Here is a 25,358-nt window from a genome sequence, read left to right as displayed (position 1 = left end):
CCGGCCTAGCAGTGGATCTCTGACCACCTAGAGAGACAAAAAAAGAGAGAACCAAGATCTGCTCTGAGCTGCAAGGCCTGCCTTCATGGAAGAGAACCAGCCCCATGTCAGGGATGAAGGAGATTCCAATGGCCTAGCTCAAACACATGGATTGTTTTGGGTAATACCCTTGTTGAGAAGGACAGAGCTAGAGAGAGACTAAACAGTGTGTGAATTTGGGAAATGCTCACATGTTCTTTGAATAAGGAATATTTTGCTAATAATGTTGAGTTGAGCCACAAACCACAAAATTCTGTATCCTGAGATAACAAGGTGTGGAACTGGATAAACACAGCAGGCCAAGCAGCATCAGAGGAGCAGGAAAGCTGACGTTTCGGGTCTAGACCCTTCTTCAGAAAAATTGTGTATCATTTTGTCCGCCTTATTGACAAGAGCACGTGGGCAAAATGTTTTTAACACATAAATGGGTCAAAGTGTCCAAAACATGGACAACATGAGAATAATGAGATGTTAGTTCATACTGATGTTTGCAAATAGGAATCTTGCTGCTCACTAATGAGAGCCGTGTCTGGTGAGAAAATTAAGCTTCTTGCTCTCAATGTTGAGAGAGCCTTCACTGGCTAGCTCACACACTTTTCCCATTTTTTATCACCATGGATTCCCTGTACAGGTTCTGGAAAGATTCCATCCTATTTGAACAATGAAAATGCAGAAACTGGCAAGAATAATATACTGTTAACGCTTGAGATCAGTCGTGTGCTTATTGTGTAACTTGGGTAACTCAGTTACAAACAGAGTACACAAATTTTTTTTTTGTTTGTTGTGAAAAGGGGAATGTTTGGATTGAGATACAATCACGTACAAATGCGCTTCCTGGTCTGCTGCAGCCATGTAACTCCTACCGTGAAGCTCACAAACTTGAAGTGGCCAATTTTCTCAGATATGCAACAAAGCCACTGAACAGACAATTCAGCGTTCTGGAGAGCACAGAATGCAAGGCACCCCCATGCAACATTCATGCTATTTTTTACTGTTTTGTGCAGACCTCTGAGGTCCATGTGTGACAGTGACTCCCAGAAATGGAAGCCAGTGCTGTGAACAACATCAGCAATCAATGCTGTTATGAGGGAAAGGAAGAAAATTGGCAGAGAATCTCGCTATGAAAATACTAATCATTAATTATGAGGTAATGTCACAAAGTTTTTCAAAATTCTGATTGTCTTTCACACTTTCTCCAAATAATATACAGTATATACTTCAAAATATCTTGCTCTGTTTGCAATTGTTCAGCAGTGTACATGAAAAATTATATAATTGAAATTTGTTAAGTTCTTATTAAATCTGACAAAGCAATAGAGGCTGACCCACTTCAATCTGATTTACTTCTGTCAAAGAAAAGTTATGACCACCCGAACTGAATTAATTTCAATTTATTTTGTCTTTTCTACACTGGGCGATGTTGCGCACAATGAGATAAAGAAGTTATGAGCTGCCATAGCATTTCATGAAGACTGAAATATCTTGATGCTGGCTTCCAGTTGAAAGGCTATCTATGGAGACATCTTGGCTGCTGACAGGTGTTAATATTTGAAGCAGGAGATGGTGCCTGTGCCACCATGCATGAAATGAAGCATATTATTGAATTAGAGATAATAGGAACTGCAGATGCTGGAGAATCTGAGATAACAAAGTGCGGAGCTGGATGAACACAGCAGGCCAGGCAGCATCTCAGGAGCACAAAAACTGACGTTTCGGGCCTAGACCCTTCATCAGAAAAGGGGGATGGGGAGAGGGTTTTGAAATAAATAGGGAGAGAGGGGGAGGTGGATAGAAGATGGGGAGAAGAGAAGACAGGTGGACAGGAGACAGGCAAGTTAAAGAGGTGGGGATGGAGCCTGTAGAGGTGAGTGTAGGTGGAGAGTCAGGGAGGGGATAGGTCAATCCAGGAAGGATGGACAGGTCAAGGGGGTGGGATGAGGTTAGTAGGAAGGAAATGGGGGTGCGGCGATCAATGAGTGCGATCAATACAAACCGATAACAGACACCAACTGATAATACAGGCAGGAAGAATGTTATAGGGGCCTGAACAATGTGGGCTGTGGCAAGATTTATGGCAAAGTTGAATGAGACGTCTGATGAGACCTATCTCAGCGTGCAGAGCATCTTGTTTCTTTTTCTTATACTTTCGCCAAGTGGTGAGGCAACAGAAAGTTGGCAATTAAGCGAAATCATGACATGTTAAAATGTCTTGTTAACATCACAACTCAACTCATTAATATCCAGATTCCTATTTTACGAAATATGTTGAAAAAACAGATATCAAGAATTCTGAAGACTAAATCTGAGCAGGTACCTGGTACCTTCAGTTTGCCGCTGGCTGGAAGGAGCCTCCTTGATGCTCAGCACCAAACAGCGTCTGAGGGCACAATCCGTGGGCACCAGCCACATGCACCCCCTCATCCATGGATGTTGGCACCTGGCATTTGCTAATCCCTCGTAAACATCATGGTACATCTCCAATCCACAAGCAAGCCATTTAGGAAGCGTAGACCTACATTGCAGGGCACACTGCCAACTGGAATGAGAGGCTGTCGCAAGGACACTTTGCGAAAGTGGTTGACACACAGCTCACTGATTGGACCAGGTTGCATCTCAGGGTTGCTCATTTGCTCCTTTCGTGCTTGCTGTTTTAGTGCCTATCTACAAGCTTTCAGCGTGCCTGCCTTGCCTTTCTGTACCGTGCCTGTTAGTGTGTTGGCGGTTTCGGCAGAACCAAAGGCAGAGCCAAGGACTGTCAGATTGATTGCTGTGTTGTGTAGACTCACAGACAGGCTGCTCGTCAGTAAGAATTGTCTGAGTTTGGAGGCGGGACAATATTTTTCTGTCTAACAAATCGAAATGTCCACCTAACACCTACAGTATGTGCCAGCAGTCAGTGCAGCAAATACCACTATACATTTTTTCAACCAGATGGACATCTGAGTGGTCAGTCCAGGCAAGGGATGGGTGTTTAGGATGCTATCCATCACAAGGTCCTGCTAATGTCAGTTATGGGAATAATCTGCACAAAGTCCAGGCTTGACATGCTCGGTCAGCTGCTTGGGCAGCTTATACCAGGGGATATATCCAACTGCAGTCCTGCAGCAGTCAGTCCTATAGGCCCACACAAGCATCCAAAGGAATTGCATCTCGTCAGTGGGGGAGCTGAAAGACAGTGGTCACATGTCTGTGGGCTGCATGTTGAGGTTGATCAGAGTTCTTGGGTAAATACAGTCCTTGGGGTCATTTCAGTGATTTTTGAGGAGTGTGCTCCTATAGGAGCAAAGAAGAATTACTGTCAAAAAAAGGTGGGAGAGTCGAGGCTGGGTAAGGGGGAAATCTGAAGCAAATTTGGAGCATGCAACAAGGTGATGTGCTCGATGCTGAGGAGCCGGGAGAAAGAAGACAGTCTTCATAGGGGGAGGATGAGGCCACTGGGAAGGAGGAAGTGCTGTTTGTGCCAAATAGTGCTCAACTGCTATAAGTCTGACCCCTGATTGACACATGGAGTCAGTAGATGAATCTAGGTGCAGAAGAGCATCATGGGCTGTCAAATAGTTATCGGTCACAATATCAGTATTTGATTGACGATGTGGTGGCAAACCACAGCCTATTTTTTTTTGACAGTTGCAGTTCAATATCTGTAAATAAATCAGCTAATTGCTTGCTTCTTTGTGATGTTTTCCTTCTCGATAATGATAAGCTGTGGGTGTCTAGTGAGCAATGGGGACAGAGTAGCATTGACTTAATGAGGGTGATTAGACAGGATGAAACTATGGACAGATAATCTGGTGGCCTGTTGGTTAAACAGCAAGTATGGTCAGTAAGTAGAGTTGTATATGTGAGGGAGAGTCAGCCATGCTGACCATGTTCTTTTACCAGTGTGGCTTTGTTGCTGCTATGCTATTTTGTTGCCAGTGGGGGGCAACATCAGACTGCCAATGCTTGTCAGGGTACACAGATGGCTCAGGTGTGAGAGATGCCAGTCTTTTGCCATATATCCACTGAATGATATGTTCTTCTGGGAACAGCGCATTATAAGGTGGGGTTAGAGTTGGATGTGAGGGACACTGCGGTCAGAGTAGGTAGTTAATGAGGTAAGCTTGGCATGATGTCATGAGAAATTTCACACTGATAAATCTTCCAAAAATTCCGACACAGCTTACTTAGCCAAAAAAGGAAGATTCAGCCACGTATGGTTGTTTATTCAAAATATTTTATACTTAACAGAAGCTGTTAAAATGTTCTAAAAATAATTGTACTTGTAATTCCCTTGTCTATTTGTGTTATAATGAATTATCAACACAGCAACTCCATTTTCTTGGCATTAAGTTAATTATGGTTTTGCATTATTTTTAATGTACTGGGTAATATATTTGCATCAAGTTCATATTTGCAGTGTTATAAACTAGTTGTCATTTCACTTTTTAAGTGGGCTAATTATGAGCATGACACTCATAGAAATTTCATGCAAATGTTAACCCTGTAGAAGAAAAATTAATTTAAATGCCGAAGATGTTTGTATCAGGTTTGGAAATAGATCAATCATCATCAATAGATTCAGAATCATTTGTTGATAGGTGTGTGTATTTTCTTGTTAGTGCTGGTCAGTCATTGTCCCTCGATTTAAAAACTTAGTACGATGGTGGCCTCCCAAAATTGAGGGTAGTGTCTCAAGTATTTTTGTATTCTGCAGGTTTGGAAATAAAACACCTTTTACGACAGTTACATAATGTTTAAAGGGTTGGTACTAATCTTGGATATTTGTACTTTTCCCTTTGTAAGTACATTGTCCAAGATTGAACACTGCTAATATATGCAAAGGTTATCTCAAGGAACACAATTATATCTCAGTGTTTTTTACTGAATCCCATGGGATAGAATCTAATCTGCATTTCAAATAATTCTGACGTGGACCTATGCACCATGAAGTATGAAATCTCTGTGATATCAACACATCTGGGGTGGCACGGTGGCTCAGTGCTTAGCGCTGCTGCCTCACAGCACCAGGGACCGGCACTTGATTCCAAACTCAGGCAACTCTCTGTGTGGAGTTTGCATGTTCTCCCCATGTCTGTGTGGGTTTCCTCGGGGTGCTCCAATTTTCTCCCACAGTCCAAAGATATGCAGGCTAGGTGGATTGGCCATGCTAAATTGTCTGTAGTGTTCAGGAGTGTGTGGGTTATAGGGGGGTGGGTCTGGGTGGGGCAGTGTGGACTTGTTGGGCCAAAGGGCCTGTTTCCACACCATAGGGAATCTAATCTTTAAAGGGCCATTTTTCAAATCCAGTTTCCACCTTGGAAATTAAATTGACAGCTTGGTTCTGAATTCAAATTTACAAAACAAGGTTGCAGCCATTACATTTTTCTTTTAGTAAACTGTCACATGCTGTAATGTTGCATTCTATATACAGAATTGCTGTCAAAGTTACAAATGCAAAATTTATTTTGTTCTCTATCATCAATAGATTCAGAATCATTTGTTGATAGGTGTGTGTATTTTCTTGTTAGTGCTGGTCAGTCATTGTCCCTCGATTTAAAAACTTAGTACGATGGTGGCCTCCCAAAATTGAGGGCAGTGTCTCAAGTATTTTTGTGACTTCATAGATTGCTTTTGATTTCCAAGGAAGTGGATGGTAGTAGCACATCGGTTAGGGTTGATGCTGCTCCATGCACATTGGCAGGAGGAATAATTCAAATAGCTCTTGTTTTTGTGTTCTGCTAAATTTTAACCTCCTGGAATGGAGATCTTTCTGTTAAAGTCCTGCTGGAACTGATGAAATCTTCCAACCAATTTCAATACAGTCTGCCACACAGTACAAAATTCTGGACTTCTGATTTGCATCCATCGCTTAGCCACTTGAAATATCATTCCTTGGAGCTCCTTCCATCCAGTTGATGTAAGGTCACTGCTACTGTTCCATGATTCCTATTAATGTCTAAAAGCAGGGTTTTGGCTGTCCTTCTCATTAATGATATGAAGTTGGAGTGGGAGCAGCAAGAAAACCCTGGACTGGGTTACCTGGTCAGATATTTGTTCAATTGCACCCATTTAAAGTCAATGGTATATGTGATTCAGTATTGCAATCTGATGACTACTAATTTGTTAAAGTACACAAGTGAGACTAATCCCAATCTGACTGTTGTACCGAGGCAGTTTAGAAAGTCCAGGCAGTGTCAATGGAGGTGAGGCTAAATCAGAGGAATGATCAGTGAGACAGTATTGTACATCTCTGTTTGATATTGGGGAGACCTGGAAACATGTTGCTGATACTTTTATGTTGGTTAAATAAATGGGCTAGAGTGAAAAATAGAAATCAGAGAAGGCAAATATTTCTCAGACATGTCATCACACATGTAGGTGGAACTTCAACCCTAGCGCATCCAGCTCACGGTACAGGAGTACTATCAATGTGCCACAAGACCCACACTGGAGCAATATATTTTGTGGAGTGGGATATCCATCAGACGAAAGGATAACACAATTGCCAACCTTTTGAGATGCTATGCTTTAGTATTGCTTAAAACAGTCAATTTTGCTGAAGCTTTTCATTTTGCAGTTAAATGTGGCTGGTTTACTCTGATTGATCAAGGCATTGTTCTGGGAAATGTATCAGAGAATGGCCATTAGCTATTTTGTTGACCTGAAGCAGGTGTAATATGTGTACATGTTCTGTCACAGTGCCTTGCATATTAACATTTGTAAGTTTCCAGTACGCACAACCACACGCAATGCAAGCATAGCTTGCAGTCCTAAATTACACCTCAGTGTGATTCTTTACAACTTTAGGATTATTTAAAAGTATTGTCCAATTGTAGAATCACATTTATGTTGGACACTATGTTGTGAGTTTTGCAAGTGCAGCCTAGTTAGATGTGGCCCAGGCCTTGTTTGTTGTGAAAAGCTGAAGGGTTACGCTGTTTGACATGATTTGCCAGTATTTGGGATGTATGATCTGCATACCTAACATCACACCAGCACTGAAATTCACATACCATATTACTCACCTATTCAATCAGCATAGTGCCTTTTAGGTTTAATGCCAGATCCTGATTATGGTGAACACCTCTCATGTTACTACTGCATAATAGCGGCATGAAATGGTTAACTTAATCTGTTTGTTATGATCCCAGCTGATGATAAGACTAGACATGTCAAATTCTAGAATGAAACCTAGTTTGATAAGATATGTTACATTTGTATAGCTGATTACCACTGAGTTTAGTCACTGGAACCTGTTTATGTGAAGCTGCAAAATTTTCTTGAATAAAAGACGATTAGTTCATTGTACAAAAGAAAATGAACAAAGATATATATGTACATATGTATATGTTTCAGAATGACTTTAGCACAGACAACAAAACAAAGTTTTAACATATTGTAGAGATTCAATCTCAGGGAAATATCACTTACCTTAATTTCTACTTCATTGAATCTTACTTGTTTCCTTTCTGTGGATCACTAAGGCAGTTTTACAATTCCTCTCCATGTCTGATGCCATGAACGTCTTCAGTTCTGGTGGTCTTAAGCCTCTTTTCCACTCAGACAGCTGGAACACATCCTTACACTCTCACAACCTGGGTGCTTCGCATGTTAAAAGCCACTTCTGCCTGGGTGACTGGTACTCAAAAACTGACAACTTGATGTGTCTGCTCACAGGAAATTGTTTTGTCTTCTAATTCTTCTGAAGCTAATCTAATGTTATCTGATCTGTTGTAAACTCAGCAGTATAAATATTCCATCCATTAACACCAGAGGTGTGCTGTCAGGCACTTGGCTGGATCACATATATTCTCAGAAATTATATCATAGAGTCCCTACAGTGTGGAAAGAGGTCATTAGGCCCATCAAGTCTTCAAAAGCCCTCCAAACAATATGCCACCCAGACTCAGTCCCCTACTCTATCCTCATATTTTACTATGCCTAGTGCACCTAACCTGCATATTCGCAGTTACTTTGGACAATCTAGCATGGCCAACCCCACCTATCTTGCACATCTTTAGACTGTGGGAGGAAACCCACACAGACATGGGGAGAATGTGAAAAATCAATGCAAACAGACGCCCAAGGCTGGAATTGAAGCCAGGTCCCTGGAACCAAGTAGTACCATTGCTAACCACTCTGCTGCCTATATGTTTAGGTCACTATTCCAAGTGACTTATTGAGCTTCAAAAACAACTTCACAACACTGACTATAATCCATCTAGATCTATTTTAAAATCTAATTCCGAAATGGTATAGTACACCTCTCCGCAAAGAAAAAAATGAAAATGTATCCTAATTATATTCTTATTCCTCTATGTTACAATAATAGTAATAACATGTTTACACTAAATATATATTGCTTGTCCTTAATGATCATGGCATTTAGTTACATTCATATCTGCTGTTGACAAAGTGCCTCTTTGTCATAACATGGTCCCTACCAGCTACATGAATAATTTTTTAAATGATTTAGTTGCAGTAGTCAGCTCCAATGAAACAGTCCTAGGTACTTGTTCAGAATCACTCCAAAAATACTACAGGATTGTGAAACATGTAAATACCAATCTCTTCAGAGTTGCCGGAGTTTTGTAGAGTCAACAAAAGGCCCATTGTCTTTTTCTGCACCCATTTAATTGTTGAGAAGAGGACTTACTAGTTGTTTGATCCGCATCTCATTTTCTAGTGAAAAAGAAGTCATATCAATAATTCTTGGCATCAACAGCCGGTTTGAATGACTTCTCCTGATTTGGTGTTACTCAAACCCAGGCAGTCATCAACACAGCCTACAAATTTTCAAAAGTGTTCTGACATTCTTTTGTCCATTTAAATTCTTGCCTTTCTTCAATACATCCTGTCAAACGGATTACCACAATGCTAAATTAGCACTGCATCCACAGACATTCACTCCCTACACCATTGATGCTCAGTAACAACGGTGTGACCATCTGCAAGATGCTCTACAGACCTTCACCAAGGCTCCTGAGAGAGTATCTTCCCAATCCATGACCACTCCCATCTAGAAGGACAAGGACGGCAGATATGCGGGAACAGCACCATCTATAAGTTCTCCACCAAATCATTCGCCAGCCTGACTTGGTAATATTTCGGTGTTCCTTGAGTGCCAATGGGTCAAAATCCTGGAATGGTCTTCCTAATAACATTGTGGGTGTACCATTGGAACATGTACTGTAGTAGTTCAAGAAGGCAGCTCACCACCACCTTCTCAAAGGTAACTGGGAATGGGCAATAAATACTAGCCCAGCCATGATGCCCGTATACCATGGATGAATAAAGAAAATTAAGAACAAACTTCACATAAAACCCATTTATGCCATTATATCAAAGAATTTTGGATTTTGTCTTAGGTGGAGAGAAACCCAAGATATAAGATTCCTTATTTTCACTTTTCGAAGTATTACTTGGCCTTATCCTATAGTGCAGCTGTTCTTTGACATCTTTAACCCTAGCACCAGGGATCTACAAACCATTCAGAATCACCTTGCTAGCTGTAGTAACACCTGTCTGTACCCCTGAATGTAGAATCTCTTTTCAGTAAAATAAATCAAAGAACTGCAGATGCTGGATATCCGAAACAAACAAGTGTCCAGTAAGTTCTGGAGCACAGGTTTTCAGTGCTATTGTGAGGATACAGTCAGGGCCAACAGTTTTTGAAACATCTAGTGCCTTAGACATTTCTTGATGTCATGTGGAATGAATCAAAGTGGCTGAAGTCTGGCATCTGTGATACTGGGGACCACTGGCAGAGGCTGAGATGGCTCATTGACTCTGCACTTCTGGGTGAAAATTATGAGAAATGCTTCAGCCTTATCTTTTGCACTGATGAGGATGATTACTGAGCATAGGGATATTTATGGGGCCTCCTCCTCCAGTGACTTGTTGAATTGTCCACTACCATTGAGCATTGGATGCAACAAGACTGCAGAGGTTAGATCTGATTGCTGGTTTTGGAATCACTTAGTGCATGATGCTTATGCATGTATGTGTGTTTAGCTTTACCAGATTTAAGCATCATTTTCTTTAGGTCAAATATAGCAAGTTATTTATTCAGACATAACTCAAAAAGAACAAGTGCAATGCTGACTTCAAAACATTCTTGGGTTTCTGGTCTGCTAATTTTATGTAATTTCTGGCCTTACCATTATCTTCTGAAAGGTGCATTTTACCACATTTATACAGATGAACACTCCACTGAAAGGTCTTAGAAGTGATAAAACAGTTTGAGCTTTTGAAGTACAATGATTTCATTTTCAGCAATTCTATTAACTTTTTCACATCAATCATGATGATGGGTGTCTTTAATTAACCCAAGGCAAAGTGGGATGATAATTATATAGTAGAGAGGGGTAAGAGATTTTGAAATAAAAAGAAAAATGCTGGAAATACTCAGCAGGGTAGGCAGCATCTGTGGTGAAGAGCAAAGGTAAAACTTAAAGTCATCTTTAAATGTCATCTTGACGTGTAAGGTTAACTTTGAGCCACGTAATTTATAATCAAACATTTGCAGACAAAACTGCCTTTATTGAGATGGATCAGATGCAGATGCCATGAGAGGGCAAGGTAGGGCCAACAATGTCAGAGCTTCCTGGATGCCAAAAGGAATAGAGAGCATGCTGATGCAGGCAAAGTGTGTGTACGTCACAATGTCAGTTGATAATAAGTGATCAATTTGCTGAATATAGAATGTTCAGAAGGGAAGAAAGGTATGGAAAAAGTATGGGAAGGGACTGTCAGATGACATAAAGAGGAATCAAAAGTTTTCTGCACAGAATTGCATTCAGCACAAAAACAGACTTATGGCCCAATAGGTTTGTATTTATGTCAGCATAAGTATTAATATTTATATTAGCATCATCCAAGCATCCTCCCGTCTTGCCTCATCTAAAGCTGTCATCGTAACCCTCTATTCCTTTTTCCCTATATTTGCTCATCTGACTTACCTTTAATTGCATCTACATTATTTGCTTCAGCCATTCTCTATATTAAGGAAATCCTGTTACTACTCATCAAATAAAGTTCTTGCTTCTACATTCCTTATTGGCTTTCTTACTAATGAACTTGCTACAAGAAGAAAAATTTCCTCTGTATCTACACGATCAATATCTTGTTTCATTTTAAACATCTCAGCTGGGTCACCCCTCAACCTTCTTTTTCCAAGCAAAAAGCCTGCCAATCTTTTCTTAATGTGCATATCCACGCATTTTGTTCTCATTTTTGTAAATATTGTCAATACATACATGTAGCAACATATTCTCAAAAGCAGAAGAAATCCAACATTGCCAATTAATGCCCATCAGTCTACTTTTCGATCATTAGTAAAGTGATGGAAGGTATCATCGAAAGTGCTATCAAGCAATAACCCGCTCAGTGATACCCGGTTTAGGTTCGGTCAGGGCTACTTAGCTCCTAACCTCGTTGCAGCCTTGGTTCAAACATGGACAAAAGAGCTGAATTCCAGAGGTGAGGTGAGGTGAGAGTGACAGGCCTTAGTATCAAGGTTGCATTTGACCGAATGTAGTGTCAAGGAGCCCTAGCAAAATTGGAACCAATGGGTATCGGGGGAAAACTCTCCACTGTTTGGCATCATATCTGGCACATAGTAAGATAGTTGTTGTTGCTGCAAGTTAGTCATGTCAGCTCCAGGAGATGTCTACTGGGGTTCTTCAGTGTAATATCTTGGCCCAAACATCTTCAGCTGCAACATCATTGACTTTCTCTCCATCATAAGGTCAGAAGTGGGGATGTTTGCTGATGATTGCACAATGCTTAACAACATTTGAGACTCCTCAGATACTGAAGCAGCCCATGTTCAACTGCAACAAGATCTGGGTAATATTCAGGTTTGGGATGACAAGTAGCAAGTAACATTTGTGCCATAAAATGCCAGGTAATGATCATCACCAATAAGAGATAATCTAACCACCACCCCTTGATATTCAATGGTATTACCATCACTGATTCCTCCACATCCTTGGGGAAATTCAGCTGAAGTCATCAAATAAATGCTGTGGCTACAAGAGCAGGTCAGAGGCTGGGAATACTGCAGCTAGTAACTCACCTCCTGACTCCCCAGAGCCTGTCCACCATCTACAAGGCACAAGTCAGATGTATGATTGTGTGCTCCCTAATTGCCTGGATGGATACAACTCCAAAAACACTCAAGGAACTGATGCCATCCAAGACAAAACAGCTTGCTTGATTGACACCACATCCAAAAACATCTACTCCCTCCACCACAGATGCTCAGTAGCAGCAGTTTGTACTACTTATAAGATACACTGTGGAAATTCACTAAAGACCCTCAGACAGCACATTCTAAACCCATGACCACATCCACCTAGAAGGACAAGGGCAAGAGATATATGGGAGAACCATCACGTGACTGTTCCCCTCCAAGCCACTCACCATTCTGACTTGAAAATATATCGTGTTCCTCCTTCACTGTCACTGGATCAAAATCCTGGAATTCTCTGCCTAACGGCATTGTTGTTCACCATGCAGAAAAAGGACTGCAGCAGTTTAAGAAGCTACCACCACCTTCTTAAGGGCAACCAGGGACAGGCATTACATGCTGGCCAGGCAGCAAGATCCATGTCCCACGAATGAATAAAAAAAAACTGTATGTCCTCTCTGCAGTATGGTGACCGACATTGCACTCAGTACTCTTAAATGTGGTGTAACCTGCCTTATTCCCTTTCTCAACTGCTAACTCACCATCATCCAGTGATCAAGCAATAGTGAGTGAACTGCAGATATTGCCAACTTGGACCTCTTCCTTTCCACCTCAGAGCCTGTACCCAGGCCAGGGACAATAGTAATTTCACATATCATCACTCTGGAAGGCAGGCTTACAAAGAGTTTCTGCTAAAGAGCATTCACATGAAGATCTTGGAGATGTGGCATCCTGATGGATACTGAGATGCTGGGTGCAGTGGCTGGCCTGCCAGATAGCCCTCTAATTTTTAAAGAGAACGGAGGAGTCCAGTTGCAAATTGATAGAGGGGTTGCAATGATCTTGTCATCACTGCTTCGTCTTTCTGCAGAGCCATTGCAGCCACAGTCTCAATGACAATCTCCTTCATCTTCTACAGGATGAAATTTTGGCAAAACATTCATAGAAAATTTTACTCTCACGTGTTTCACTCTCCAGGAAATAACAATGTGGAAGTTCAGTTTATTGCAGAAAATTTATATCTTATTGTTACTATGTAATGTTAGCTCCCTTAAAATTACGGCAAATTTAATTTAGTCCTACAAAATAAGTAGTGCGCTTAATTTCTTAGATTTTTTTGCCCACGAATATCCTTGCTGCCTGTTCATAAGTGGCATTACCTCATACTACTTGTTGGTTATGACAGACTGCCTCCTATTACAGGAATCCATCTACAGGCTAGCTCTATATGCTAAGAGATCTCTGTCCTACTAATGCTTTGCACTAAAGTCAAAGATCCAGCCCAAAAATCTAGGTCTCAATCTTACACACATGAGTTCTAACTCTTCCTGTTATTACACATTAGACTTCCATTAATCGCTGAGGCAGAGGGCGTAAAGATGTGGGAAGATTGCATGCTTGTGACAAAACCCATCAATCTGTAAGAAAAGTGTAAAAGGAAAATATCTTCCCAAAAGAAAGTATATTGCTTTGAAATTTCTAATGAGCATGAAGGAAATCCATGTGTTATGTCAGTAAATCCGTGATGTGGAAACAGTCTGTTCATACAATATATGCATTTGTGGGTATTTTCTTTGTTTCGCTTTTCTGGCAAAATTCTAAATGTTCTTTTTCATTTAGTTTATGATTCTGTCAAAATATTTAATAAAGAAAACCTTTGCAAATCTATATATCGCAACACATGCCGATATTCATAAAAGCATGTTAGTGAGGAGAAGAAGTAGGTAATTCAGGCCCTCAAGTCTGCTCTGCCATTTAATACTGTCATGACTGATCTCATCTTGGCCTCAAATCCACTTTCCTGCCTGGTTCCCACAGCCCTTTAACCTGTTACTAATTAAAAATCTATCTCCTCCTTAAATTTATTCAGTTTTCCAGTATCCTCCAAACTCTGTGTATTGAATTCCACAAAGTCATGACCCTATGAGAAAAGTGTCTCCTCTTCAGCTCTGTTTTAAATCTAATGCCCTTTAGCCTAAAACAATGGCCTCTCATTCTAGATTGCCCCACAAGGGGAAATATCTACTCTGCCTCTACTTTGCCAATCCTCTTTAGATTCTTTTCTACCTGAATTAAATCTCCCCTCATTCTTCTAAACTCCAGCAAGTATAGGCCTAAACTGTCCCGTCTCCTCTCAGAAGACAAGTCTTTCATCTCTGGAATTAATTGAGTGAACCTTCTCTGAGCTGCCTCCAATGCACTTACAACCTTCCTCAGGTCATGGGACCAACACTGTACTCAGTACTATAGATGCAATGCCACTAACATCTTTTACCATTCCAACAACACTACTCTGCTTTTATACTCCATTCCTTCAGCAATAAATGCAAAATTCCATCTCTCCTTATTACCTGCTGTGCCTGCTCGCTAGCTTTCTGTGGCCCATATATAAAGACATCCAGATCCCTCTGCTCTGAAGCATATTGAAGTTTTTCTCGATTTAGAAAATAAGTTGCCTTTTTAATCTTTCAAAAAGGTTAAGCTCCACAAGAGTCTCACTGAGTCTGGCATTCTGGGCCCAATATCCCTAACATTCATCCTTTTATGTCAGCCAGGTCTCCCTGATTGCACCAAGTTAATCAGAGAGACCAATTCAGGAACTCGTATTCTATGAGGTCCAGCTGGTCGACCTCATTACCGTCACTACAACAACAGACATATGTACATCAGGTTATTTCTGTGGCTCAGTGTGTAGCTTACTGTAAGACTTGAACCAGTATTTGGAATACGAGGCAAAAACACAAAACACTGTATAAACTCAGCAGGTCTGGTAACATCTGTAGTGAGAAAGCAGAGTTAAGATTTTGATTCATGTGACGCTTCTTCAGAACTAGAATTAGCTGTGGGACAGAGTGAGTGGCTAAGTGGAGAAGGAGACCAGAGAGAGAGAGAGGGAAAGAAAGCTAGACAGACAGAGAGATGGTTGATAGCAAGCCAGGGAAGGAGAAAAGCTGATATTGGAATAAGGAGTTGGTGAGAATGGATCAGCTGTGTTGAAAGCAGCCCATGTGATGAGAGAGTTTAAGTGTGGATGTAGGTAAAGGACATGGAAGCAGGCAGTCAGGCCATAAAATTATTGATCTCGCTATTGAGTCCTGAAGATTGCTGGGTTCCCAAGCAGAAAATGAGATGGTGTTCTTCCAGCTTGTACTGAGCCTCATTAGACCACTGCATCTGGCCTGAGACAGAAATATTGGCCATTGAACACAGTAATGTGTTAAAGTAGCAGGCAACTAGAAGCTCAGTATCATGTATGGGGACAGAAATTAGGACAGAAATGTTCCACAAAGTGGTCATCCAGTCTGTGTTTCATCTCCCCAATGTTTTGTTCAGTGCAATTTGATGTCCTCTCATGTGGTGAGTAATACAGAGGCTCTAGAAAATATTCAAAGGATACATATTAAACTATTATTGAGAATTAATAAAAACCCTTATTATCATAATAGGGACAAAAATATTTTGGGACAATTTAAATGAAGCTATAAAACAATTAAACTGATTCTGTGCGGACAGGCCATTTGAAATAGTATGTAAATTATACAAACAGATGACTAGTTGGATGTCTGGAAGGTTTTTGAAAAGAGGCTGGATAACCTATTAGCTGTGACTAATCTCACTGTGTAAATGGTATGTGGGACACAGGGTGTGCACGCCATAGTTACTGTGATCTTTTGGCATCTGTTTTGATCACGTTTGAAGGTTGAGAAAGGACTTCTGAGATTAGTCCACCTGAAACAACATAGGTTTATTTTTAATTCTGGTTTTCCAATTCTCTGACATCCCCAGCCTCCCAATTCTAGACCAAATTTGATAGCTGCACAACCAAGAAGTGAATGGGAACTCTGTGAAACCTGTCACAGGAGATTTAAAAATGTTCATGTCTATAAATAAAAGAACATATCTGTCAAAATGCATCACAGATCATTTCCCATTCATTAGAAGCAGGACACTATGGTTTATTAAATTTTTGGTGGAACTTGTAATAAAATGACTGACAGTAGTGTGCACTGAGAGAGAGATTTAAGTAACACATTTCCTCTGAGCTAGGGCATGTGTGAGCCGTCTGGTTGGGTTGTAAAATGGAGCAGTAAGATATTAGTGACATAAGGATCTTGTTAAGTTGCCAAGGGAAGACATTTCACTTTGAATCTCATATGACTGGTTTTCACTGCACAAACTTGATGTCTCTTTTCTTCGCATTAATAATTGAGGTCTTTTGTTGCTATAATTACCTAATTTTGTCAATATCTGGTGGCTGGGACAGTGGTGTTGTGAGCACTGTTGGGTGAGTTAAAGTTTCTGTGGCAAAGAATGACCCATGCCAAAGCTCTATGTGACCATGAAAATTAACTGCTTCTGCCTAGAAAAATAGATTGGTTAGTATAATTTTCAGAACATTGTGATTCCAGCACAGGGATCCTTTTTGGCTGGATTGACTGTTGCTATGCTGAATCTGCCAAGAACAATCCATTTTCAAGATTGTTTACTGTGTAATTTTTAACCCAATATTTCCAGGGAAAAGTGTGCTAACATAAGGTATCTTTCTCTGACAGTGGCTGAACTTTACAAGAAGACATAATTTTTGCCAGATAATGTCATCTTCTTTGCTAGGGTCTTCGTTTTAACGAGGGACAATGGGCCTCCCTCCACACATCACATTGATCAAATTAATTTTGCAAAGATTCCACAACCTGGCTTCTCAAACTGAGCTGAAGGATGTAGAAGGTGGTGTTCAGGCTATGAGATTATTGAACTTGATATTAAATCCTGAAGGTTCGCAGGGTCTCCAAGTGGAAAATGAGATACTGTTCTTCTAGCTTGTGCTGAGCCTTGTTGGAGCACTGCATCTGGCCCATGACAGAAATGATGGCCATTGAACACATTAGCGTGTTACAGTGGCAGGCAACCAGAGGATCAGAGTCATTTTTGTGAGCAGAAATTTGTACGTCTATAATCAAATCAAATGTTTTTCAATCAAAGAGACTGTGTGAAATCAATAATTCTCTGTAGTATTGTTTTTAATAATGAATTTGCTTTTTATAATCCTGGAACTGTCAGCCATAATTTCTATCTCATATTCTTTCATGGTCGGATATATTTTAATGATTAGCATGAGCCTGTTGTGCTTTTCCTTTCGTTTTATGTTATTTGCAAATGAGTTGATTTATTTGCATTTTGGGAACTTGTCCTTTCTCCATGCTTCGGTTCACATCACTTCAGTCAAGTCTATTCTCCTGCAGCAAAGACTGAGTGAGGTGAGCTTGTGTGGGAATCTAAAATTTAGTTATGTGGATTAGGCTGACATAGTTCCTGCTTCATCTTGAATTACTGTCCGGACTATTGAATGAAGAAGATTTCATAACAACATGTGGTTTAAATTTGAGTATAGATATTGAGTTGAAACATACATTAATAATGCGAATTAGCTCTTCAGAGATGTAGACATCATTTATTTATAGTTTCATTGAAACTGACTTTAAATGGTACTTAGTTTAATATATGCTGATGTCAGCACTGAGATACCGTCTATTTAATGTAAACACAAAAGGTGCCACCAGAGAGATAAATCATGCATTTAAATTACATTCTGCTCTAATACTCTGCTCTACTTATAGACATGAACATTGGTTGATTTTATCACATTTCATCTCAGAGATGGGAAAATTTATTTGCATCCCTGATTGATCAAACTGGAAAACTGAAGGTGAAAAATAGTCACATCTTTCCCTTGCTTCACAATATTTAGCTGAGCTGTAAGTTTGACTGCTATTGATGAAACGAAGGTAGATTAAAATGGACAGAATATGTGTGAAGGATATTGGGTAGAATGTGGATAAGGGACTGAATATTCATGTTTGGATTTGGAAACCCAAGTTGAACCACTTCATGACTTGTCAAGACACTATCCTGCTTCACCCTTTGTTATTGTAAATATTGGCATTGGGTTCTGGGCGCAGTTTGTGAACTACGATTGATTCTGGCTGGTGTTGTGGTTGTAACATGTCTGAGGCAGGATCCTCTGGTCTTTGTCCATGAAAGTGTATCAAAGACAGAACACCCAAGATTAGCCAGGATATAGCTCTGACACTCTGCTGGAGATGACGTGGGATCCTTCGAATGGAAGTACCATGTATCTGTTTGTTAACCTTTGTTGGCCCAGTGACTGACTATTTCCTTTATTTGTTTTGTGTTCATTGGCTGAAAACAATGTTGACACTTTACCCTATCTCATTTCCTTGCAACATAAGTCTCACGATGCTTACCCCTGGTATCCTCTGACTTTTGAACAAACATCATGCAGCAGTTTATAAAGCTCTGCAGGTTGCCACAGCACCCCTACTTGTTGCATCCTTCAGTCCAAATCAAATTCTTTCACCACCACAGTAACCATATCAAATTATTCCACCATCAGAAGTGGTAGCAAACTGAACACCGCTGGCTTATCTTCCTAGCTGGGCAATGTTTGGACCATCAAACCTTTTCTAATCATGACTTTTCTGCTCATGCCACCTGCAGAACAACTCTGTCTCTTCAAGGGCTTGGCACCTCACAATTTCCTTGGAATGTCATTTCATCAAGGGAGATTGCCTGGACATGTGTCTCACATGCCTCTCCACTGACTTCCTTTGTTTACACGAGCATAAACTGTAGCCTCTAGGCCTTGGATATTTTCTGTTGCTGCACAGCAGAGCACCATTCACACTGTGTACACGTGGTGTTCCGTTAAGTGTAGTATATTTAATAAAGTGCCTCAGTCTGTGGACCAAGATAATGTGAGTCTACTATAAACAGTATTAGTGAATGGTACAGTTTTGTTTAATAAAGTTTATGGGGGCAATTTTCACACACCTGCACATATTTGCTTTTCAATTTAGAAAAAAACTGATTCAGGGCAAATTTATATTAGAATAAATGCTGATCTACAAGCCTGGATGCAAGCCTGTTTTATAAATTGATGGGCATATTTTTGTAGATATCAAAAGCTGACGAAAACAACGAACAGCAGTAATTTGATGGTGACCTTGGTAATGACACAACACACTGACCATTTTGTGCTGTAATGTGCTGGTAAGTATTGTAGTAATTTCCGGATTTCAATTTAAATTTAGAAATATCAGTAACAGAATGGGTTATTCAGCCTGCTCTGTCATTCAATTAGAATCTGATTGATCTGCAACTCATCCATTTCCTCACCTTTGCTCCATAGTTTTTGAGACTTATTTTTATATATTCACACTTTGTGGAGATTGCTGGCATGGCCAACATTTATTGTCCATCCTCAATGATGTGCGAGAAGGTGGAGGTGAGCTGCTTTCTCCAACCCCTTCAGTCCATATGGTATAAGTTCACCCACAGTGTTGTTAGTGAAGGATTCTGATTCAGTGACAGTGGTGTGGGTGGAATGTGATATAACTTCAAGTCGGGTTGGGAAGTGCGCAGGTGGTTCTGTTCCAATGGATCTGTGGCCCTTGTCTTTCTCGGTGCTAGGGGTCCTGGGATTAGAAAGTAATGCCTGTGGAGTCGTGATGAGTCATTGTGATGCGCGTTGCAAATGGTACAGACGGTTGCTACTGAGTGCTGGTAATGGAGGGAGTGAATATTTGTGGGCGTGGCGCCAATCAAGCAGGCTGCTTTGTCCCAGATGGAGCCACGCATCTTAGTTGTTGTTGGAGTTCCACTTGGCCAGTCAAGTGCAGAGTATTCCATTACACTCCTGACTTGCGCCTTGTAACTGGAGGACAGGTTTTGGGGAGACAGGAAGTGAGTTACTGGTTGTATGATTCCCAGCTTTTGGCCTGCTCTTGAGCTTGGGTAATTATATGGTTGGTAAAGTTCAGTTTCTGACCAATGATAGCCACGGGATGTAGATAGTGGATGATTCAGCAGTGTTAATGCATTGAAGGTCAAGGGGAAATTATAAGGTGGTCTCCTTTTGGAGATAGCCATTGGTTGGTGTTTGTGTGGTACAAATGCTTCTTGCGACTTATTCACTGAAATTTGAATGTTGGCCAGGTCTTACTGCATTTAAATACTGACGGCTTCATTATGCGTGTAAATGTAAATGGTGCTGACAGAGGTAAAAGCATAAACGGAACACAGGATTGGGATAGTAAGTTGAGCTTATCAAGCCTGCTCCACCACTCAGTATGATCGTGGCTGATGGAATACTTTAATGCCTTTTACCCCGCCTATCCCCATAACCCTGTACAACATTGGCCGTCGGAAATCTATCAATCTCTATCTTAAATTATGCTCAAAGGCTAACCTTCCACAATGCCTGTGGTAACAAATTCCAAACATTCATAATCATTTGGTAAAAATAATTTTCTTGATCTCAGACTGAAGTGGTATCCCTCTTATTTTCAAATCGTGCCCCTTAGTTCCAAACTCCTCAACAAGAGCAAACATCTTAACTGCATCTACTTCATCTATCCCAGTGAGTATTTTGCAGATTTCAAGTGATGGCCTCTTATTCTTCGGAACATTAGAGAATGTAGACCTTCTCCTCATAGGACAGTCCCGCCCTCCTAGGAAAAGTCTGGTGAACTTTATGACAACAAAACCTTTCCTGAAATAAGAAGACCTAACCAAGCTTGTTTACAATTGAGGCAAGACTGCATTACACTTATATTCAAATCTTCTTGCAACAAAAGCTAATACTTCATCGGCCTTCCTAATAGCTTGCATTTCAAGCTTCAATGGCTTATTGACAGGGGCACCTATGTCCCTTTGTAAATCCATACTTTTCAATCCCTTAACATCTAAGAAATATTCTGTACATCTATTTCTCCTACCAAAGTGGGTAACCTCACATTTTCCCGCATTATGTTCCATCTGTCATGTTCTTGCCCACTCACTAAACTTGTTCAAATCCTCCCGAAGCCATTTTACATCTTCCTGACAATGTACATTCGCACTTAACTTTGTATCATCTGCATATTTGGAAATATTACATTTGATTTCTAACTCCAAATTATTGTCATATACAACGAGCAGCTGGCATCCAAGTACTGATCCTTGTGATACCGCAATAGTCATAGACTGCCAACACAAGGCACCCCATTTATTTCTGTTCTCTTTTTTCTGTCTGTTAGCCAATCATTAATCCATGCCAGTATTTTATCGCCTATCCCATATGCTTTAATTATTTCTAACCAGTCTCCTTAGGGGGCTTTATCAAAAGCCTTTTGATGGTTCAGTTATACTGCATCTATTGCCTTCCCCTTATCAATTTTGTTAGCTACTTCTTAAAAAAATTCCAACCAAGTTTGTTGCATACAATTTTACACTGATAAATCAATTCTATTGACATCCAATGAGATCATGAAAACCAAGTATCTATTTATCCCACCCCTTATAACAGATTCTAGTATTTTCCTTATCATTGATGTAAGATTAACAGACCTCTAGTTCCCCACTTTCTCTCTTTTCCTTCTTGTGTAGTGGGGTGACATTTGCTTTCTTACAATAAGCTGGATTCTTTACAGAATTTTGGAAGATAAACACCAATACATCAACGAGCACTCTAGCCATCTCCAGGACGTCCTGGAGATTTAATCAACTTCCAGGCCCATTAGTTTCTCCAGTCCAATCTTCATAGAATCTCTACAGTGCAGAAAGGGGCCATTCCACCCATCAGGTCTGTGCTGGCCCTGCAAAGAGCATCCCACCCAGGTCCACTGCCTACCTTATCCTCATATTTCACATGGCTAACCCACCTAGCCTGCTCTTATTTATTCACTGCAGACAATTTTGCATGGTCAAACCACCTAACAGCACATCTTTGGACTGTGGAAGGAAACTGGAGCACCTGGAGGAAACCCACACAGACACGGGGAGAACATGCAAGAGACAGCCACCCAAGGCTGGAATCGAACTTGTGTCACTGGCTCTGTGAGACAGCAATACTAACCACTGAGCACCGATTCATGCTAATGTAATTTCTTCAAATCCTTATTCTCCCAGCCACTTGGATTTATAGTTCTCGGAGATTTTTGGTTTCTTCCTCAGTGAAAATAGACAAGTAATCATTTGCTGCCAATTCTTCATTCCTCAATATATATTCTCCTGACTCTGCCTACAATGGAATCACATTTGTTTTAGCCAAATGTTTTGTTTTTATGTTTCTATAGAAGCTTTGACAGTCTGATTTTATTTTTATTTTTTGCCAAATAGCATTCAATTTCTATTCTCCCTTTCCTTATCAGTTTTTTGATTTACTTTTTTTTGTATTCTATAATTATTGCTATTTCTCAGAATCATTGCTATTTCTGGTAACTTAATAGACCTTTCCTTTTAATCCTGTACAATTGTGGACTTCCTTTGTTAGCCATGGTTGATTCCCTTGTTTGAGTTTTTACACTTTGAAGCAATGTATAGCTGCTGTAAGTCATGTAATAGATTTTTTAAAAAGACTGTCCATTGCCTATGAACAAATCATGTCTTTTAATGTATTGCCTTAAACCTCCTTTGCAAATTTGTGCCTCATGCCTTCATAATTTATTGTCATAGAATCATGGAGATATACAACACAAACGCAGACCCTTCAGTCCAACTCGTCCATGCTGACAGGTATCCTAAATAAATCTAGTCCCATTTGCCAGCATTTCGCTTATATCCCTCGAACTCTTTCTTATTCATATACCCATCCAGATGTTTTTTTAAATGTTGTAATTGTACCAGCCTCCACCACTTCCTCTGGCAGCTCATTCCAAACTTGCACAACCCTCTGCGTGAAAACGTTCCTCCTTAGGTCCCTTTTATATCTTTCCCCTCTCACCTTAAACCTATGGCCTCTAGTTTTTGACTTCCCCCAGCTCAGGGAAAAGACCTTGGCTATTTACTCTATCCATATTCCTCATGATTTTATAAATCTCTAAATAGCCCCAGTCTATTCAGCATCTGTCTGCAGCTCAAGCCTTTCAAGCGGGCAAATATTCTTGTAACACTTTTCTGAACCCTTTCAAGCTTCACAACATCCTTCCCATAGCAGGGAGACCACAATTGAATGCAGTAATCTAATAGTGGCCTAACCAATGTCCTGTACAGGGGCAACAAGACCTCCCAACTCCTACACTCAATGCACTGATTAATAAAGGCAAGCATACCAAACGTCTTCTTCACTACACTATCTACCTACAATTCCACTTACAAGGAACTATGAATTGCACTCCAAAGTCTCTTTGTTCAGCAATACTCCCCAGGGCCTTACCATTACCATTTGAGATGGCACAGTGGTTCAGTCGTTAGCGCTGCTGCCTGGGACCTCGGTTCACTTCCAGCCTCGAATGACTGTCTGTGTGGAGTTTGTTCATTCTACCCATGACTATGTGGGTTTCTGCCAGGTGCTCTGCTTTCCTCCCATAATCCAAAGATGTGCAGCTTAAGTGGATTAGCTCAGCTAAATTGCCCATAGTACCCAGGGCTGTGTAAGTTAGGTGGATTAGCCATGGGAAATACAGGGTTACAAGGAAAGAGCAGCAGAATGGATCTGGATGGGATGGTCTTTGGAGGAACGATGTGGACTTGTTGGGCTGAATGGCCTGTTTCCACACTGTAGGCATTCTATGAAATATATATGTCCCACCCTGATATGCCTTTCCAAAATGCTGCACCTCATATTTATCTAAACTAAACTCCATCTGCTCCTCCTCGGCCCATTGGCCCATCTGATCAAGATCCCATTGTACTCTAACATAACCATCTTTGCTGTCCACAGCAACTCCAATTTTGGTTTCATCTGCAAACTTACTAACTGTACCTCCTATGTTCACATCCAAATCATTAGTAGTCGACCCAACACCAATCCTTGTGGCACACCATTTGTCACAGGCCTCCAGCCTGAAAAGCAACAGCTCCACCACAACCCTCTGTTTTCTATCTTCAAGTCAGTTCTGTATCCAAATAATTGGTTCTCCCTCTATTCCATGTCATCTAACCTTGCTAACCAGTCTACCATGTGGACCATTTTCAAATGCCTTACCAAAGTCCATATAGATCATGTCCATTGCTCTTCCCTCATTAATCCACTTCGTTACTTCAAAAATCTCAATCTAGTTCATGAGACTCAATTTCCCACACACAAAGCCATGTGGACTATGCCTCATCCATTCTTGCCTTTCCAAATACATGTAAATTTCTCTTATTCAAGAATAAGGCCTATAAAATTGCCCAAACAGTTTGTAAGTCTGAGGACTGAGTGAATTTTGGAATTCGGCAAAGGAAGACCAAAGAATTGAGAATAGAATTTAAATGTAAACAAACAAACATCCATAGATAAATGATAAGATTAGCAAAGACTAACATGAGTCCATTACAGGAAGAGGCAGGAAAATTATAATGGGAAATATAAAAAATTACAGAGAAACTGAATGAGTACTTTGTGTCCGTACTCATGAAGAAAAACACAAAAGCTTCTTCAAAACAATAAACATCAAAGGATCTAGCAAGTATAAGGAACAGAAAGAAATTAGGACTAGTAAAACAGTAGTAGTATTGGAGAAATTAAAAGGACTGAAATTTGACAAATTCCCACAACTCTATGATTTTCATACTGGAGTGCTGAAAGAGATGGCTGTAGAGATATTGGATGCATTGGTAGCCATCTTTCAGAATTCTATTAACTTGGAAATGTTGTCTCCTGTTTGGAAGTTTTCAATGTAACCCCACTGTTTATGAAAGAAGGGAGGCAGAAAACAGGGAACTACAGATCAGTTGGCCTAACGTTAGTAGTACAGAAAATACTATAATCTATTATAAAGGTTGTGGTAATTGGACATTTCGAAAATAATTGACCAGTAGCGTGGAAACATGATTAATTTATACAAAGGAGGTCATGTTTGACCAAAATGAATTTTTTAAGGATGTTCCAAGTAGAGCTGATATGTGGATACGATATAATTGGCTTTTTAGAAGCCTTTTGATATAGCCCCATTCAGTAGGCTAGTAAATAAAATTTAAACTGCATGCAATTGAGGGTAATTTACAAGCATTAATTGAGGATTGGTCAGCAGATAGAAATCAGAGTAAAGGAATAATGCTTCATTCTCAGGCTAGCAAGCTATGACCAGTAGGGTACCAGAGGATTAATAGTCGGGTACTAAATAAAAACCAAAAGGTGCTGCAAATCAGGAACAAAAACAAA

The sequence above is a fragment of the Stegostoma tigrinum genome, chromosome 1 (genome assembly GCF_030684315.1).
Source record: "Stegostoma tigrinum isolate sSteTig4 chromosome 1, sSteTig4.hap1, whole genome shotgun sequence".
NCBI lineage: Eukaryota > Metazoa > Chordata > Chondrichthyes > Orectolobiformes > Stegostomatidae > Stegostoma > Stegostoma tigrinum.
This window is presented reverse-complemented; position numbering follows the sequence as displayed.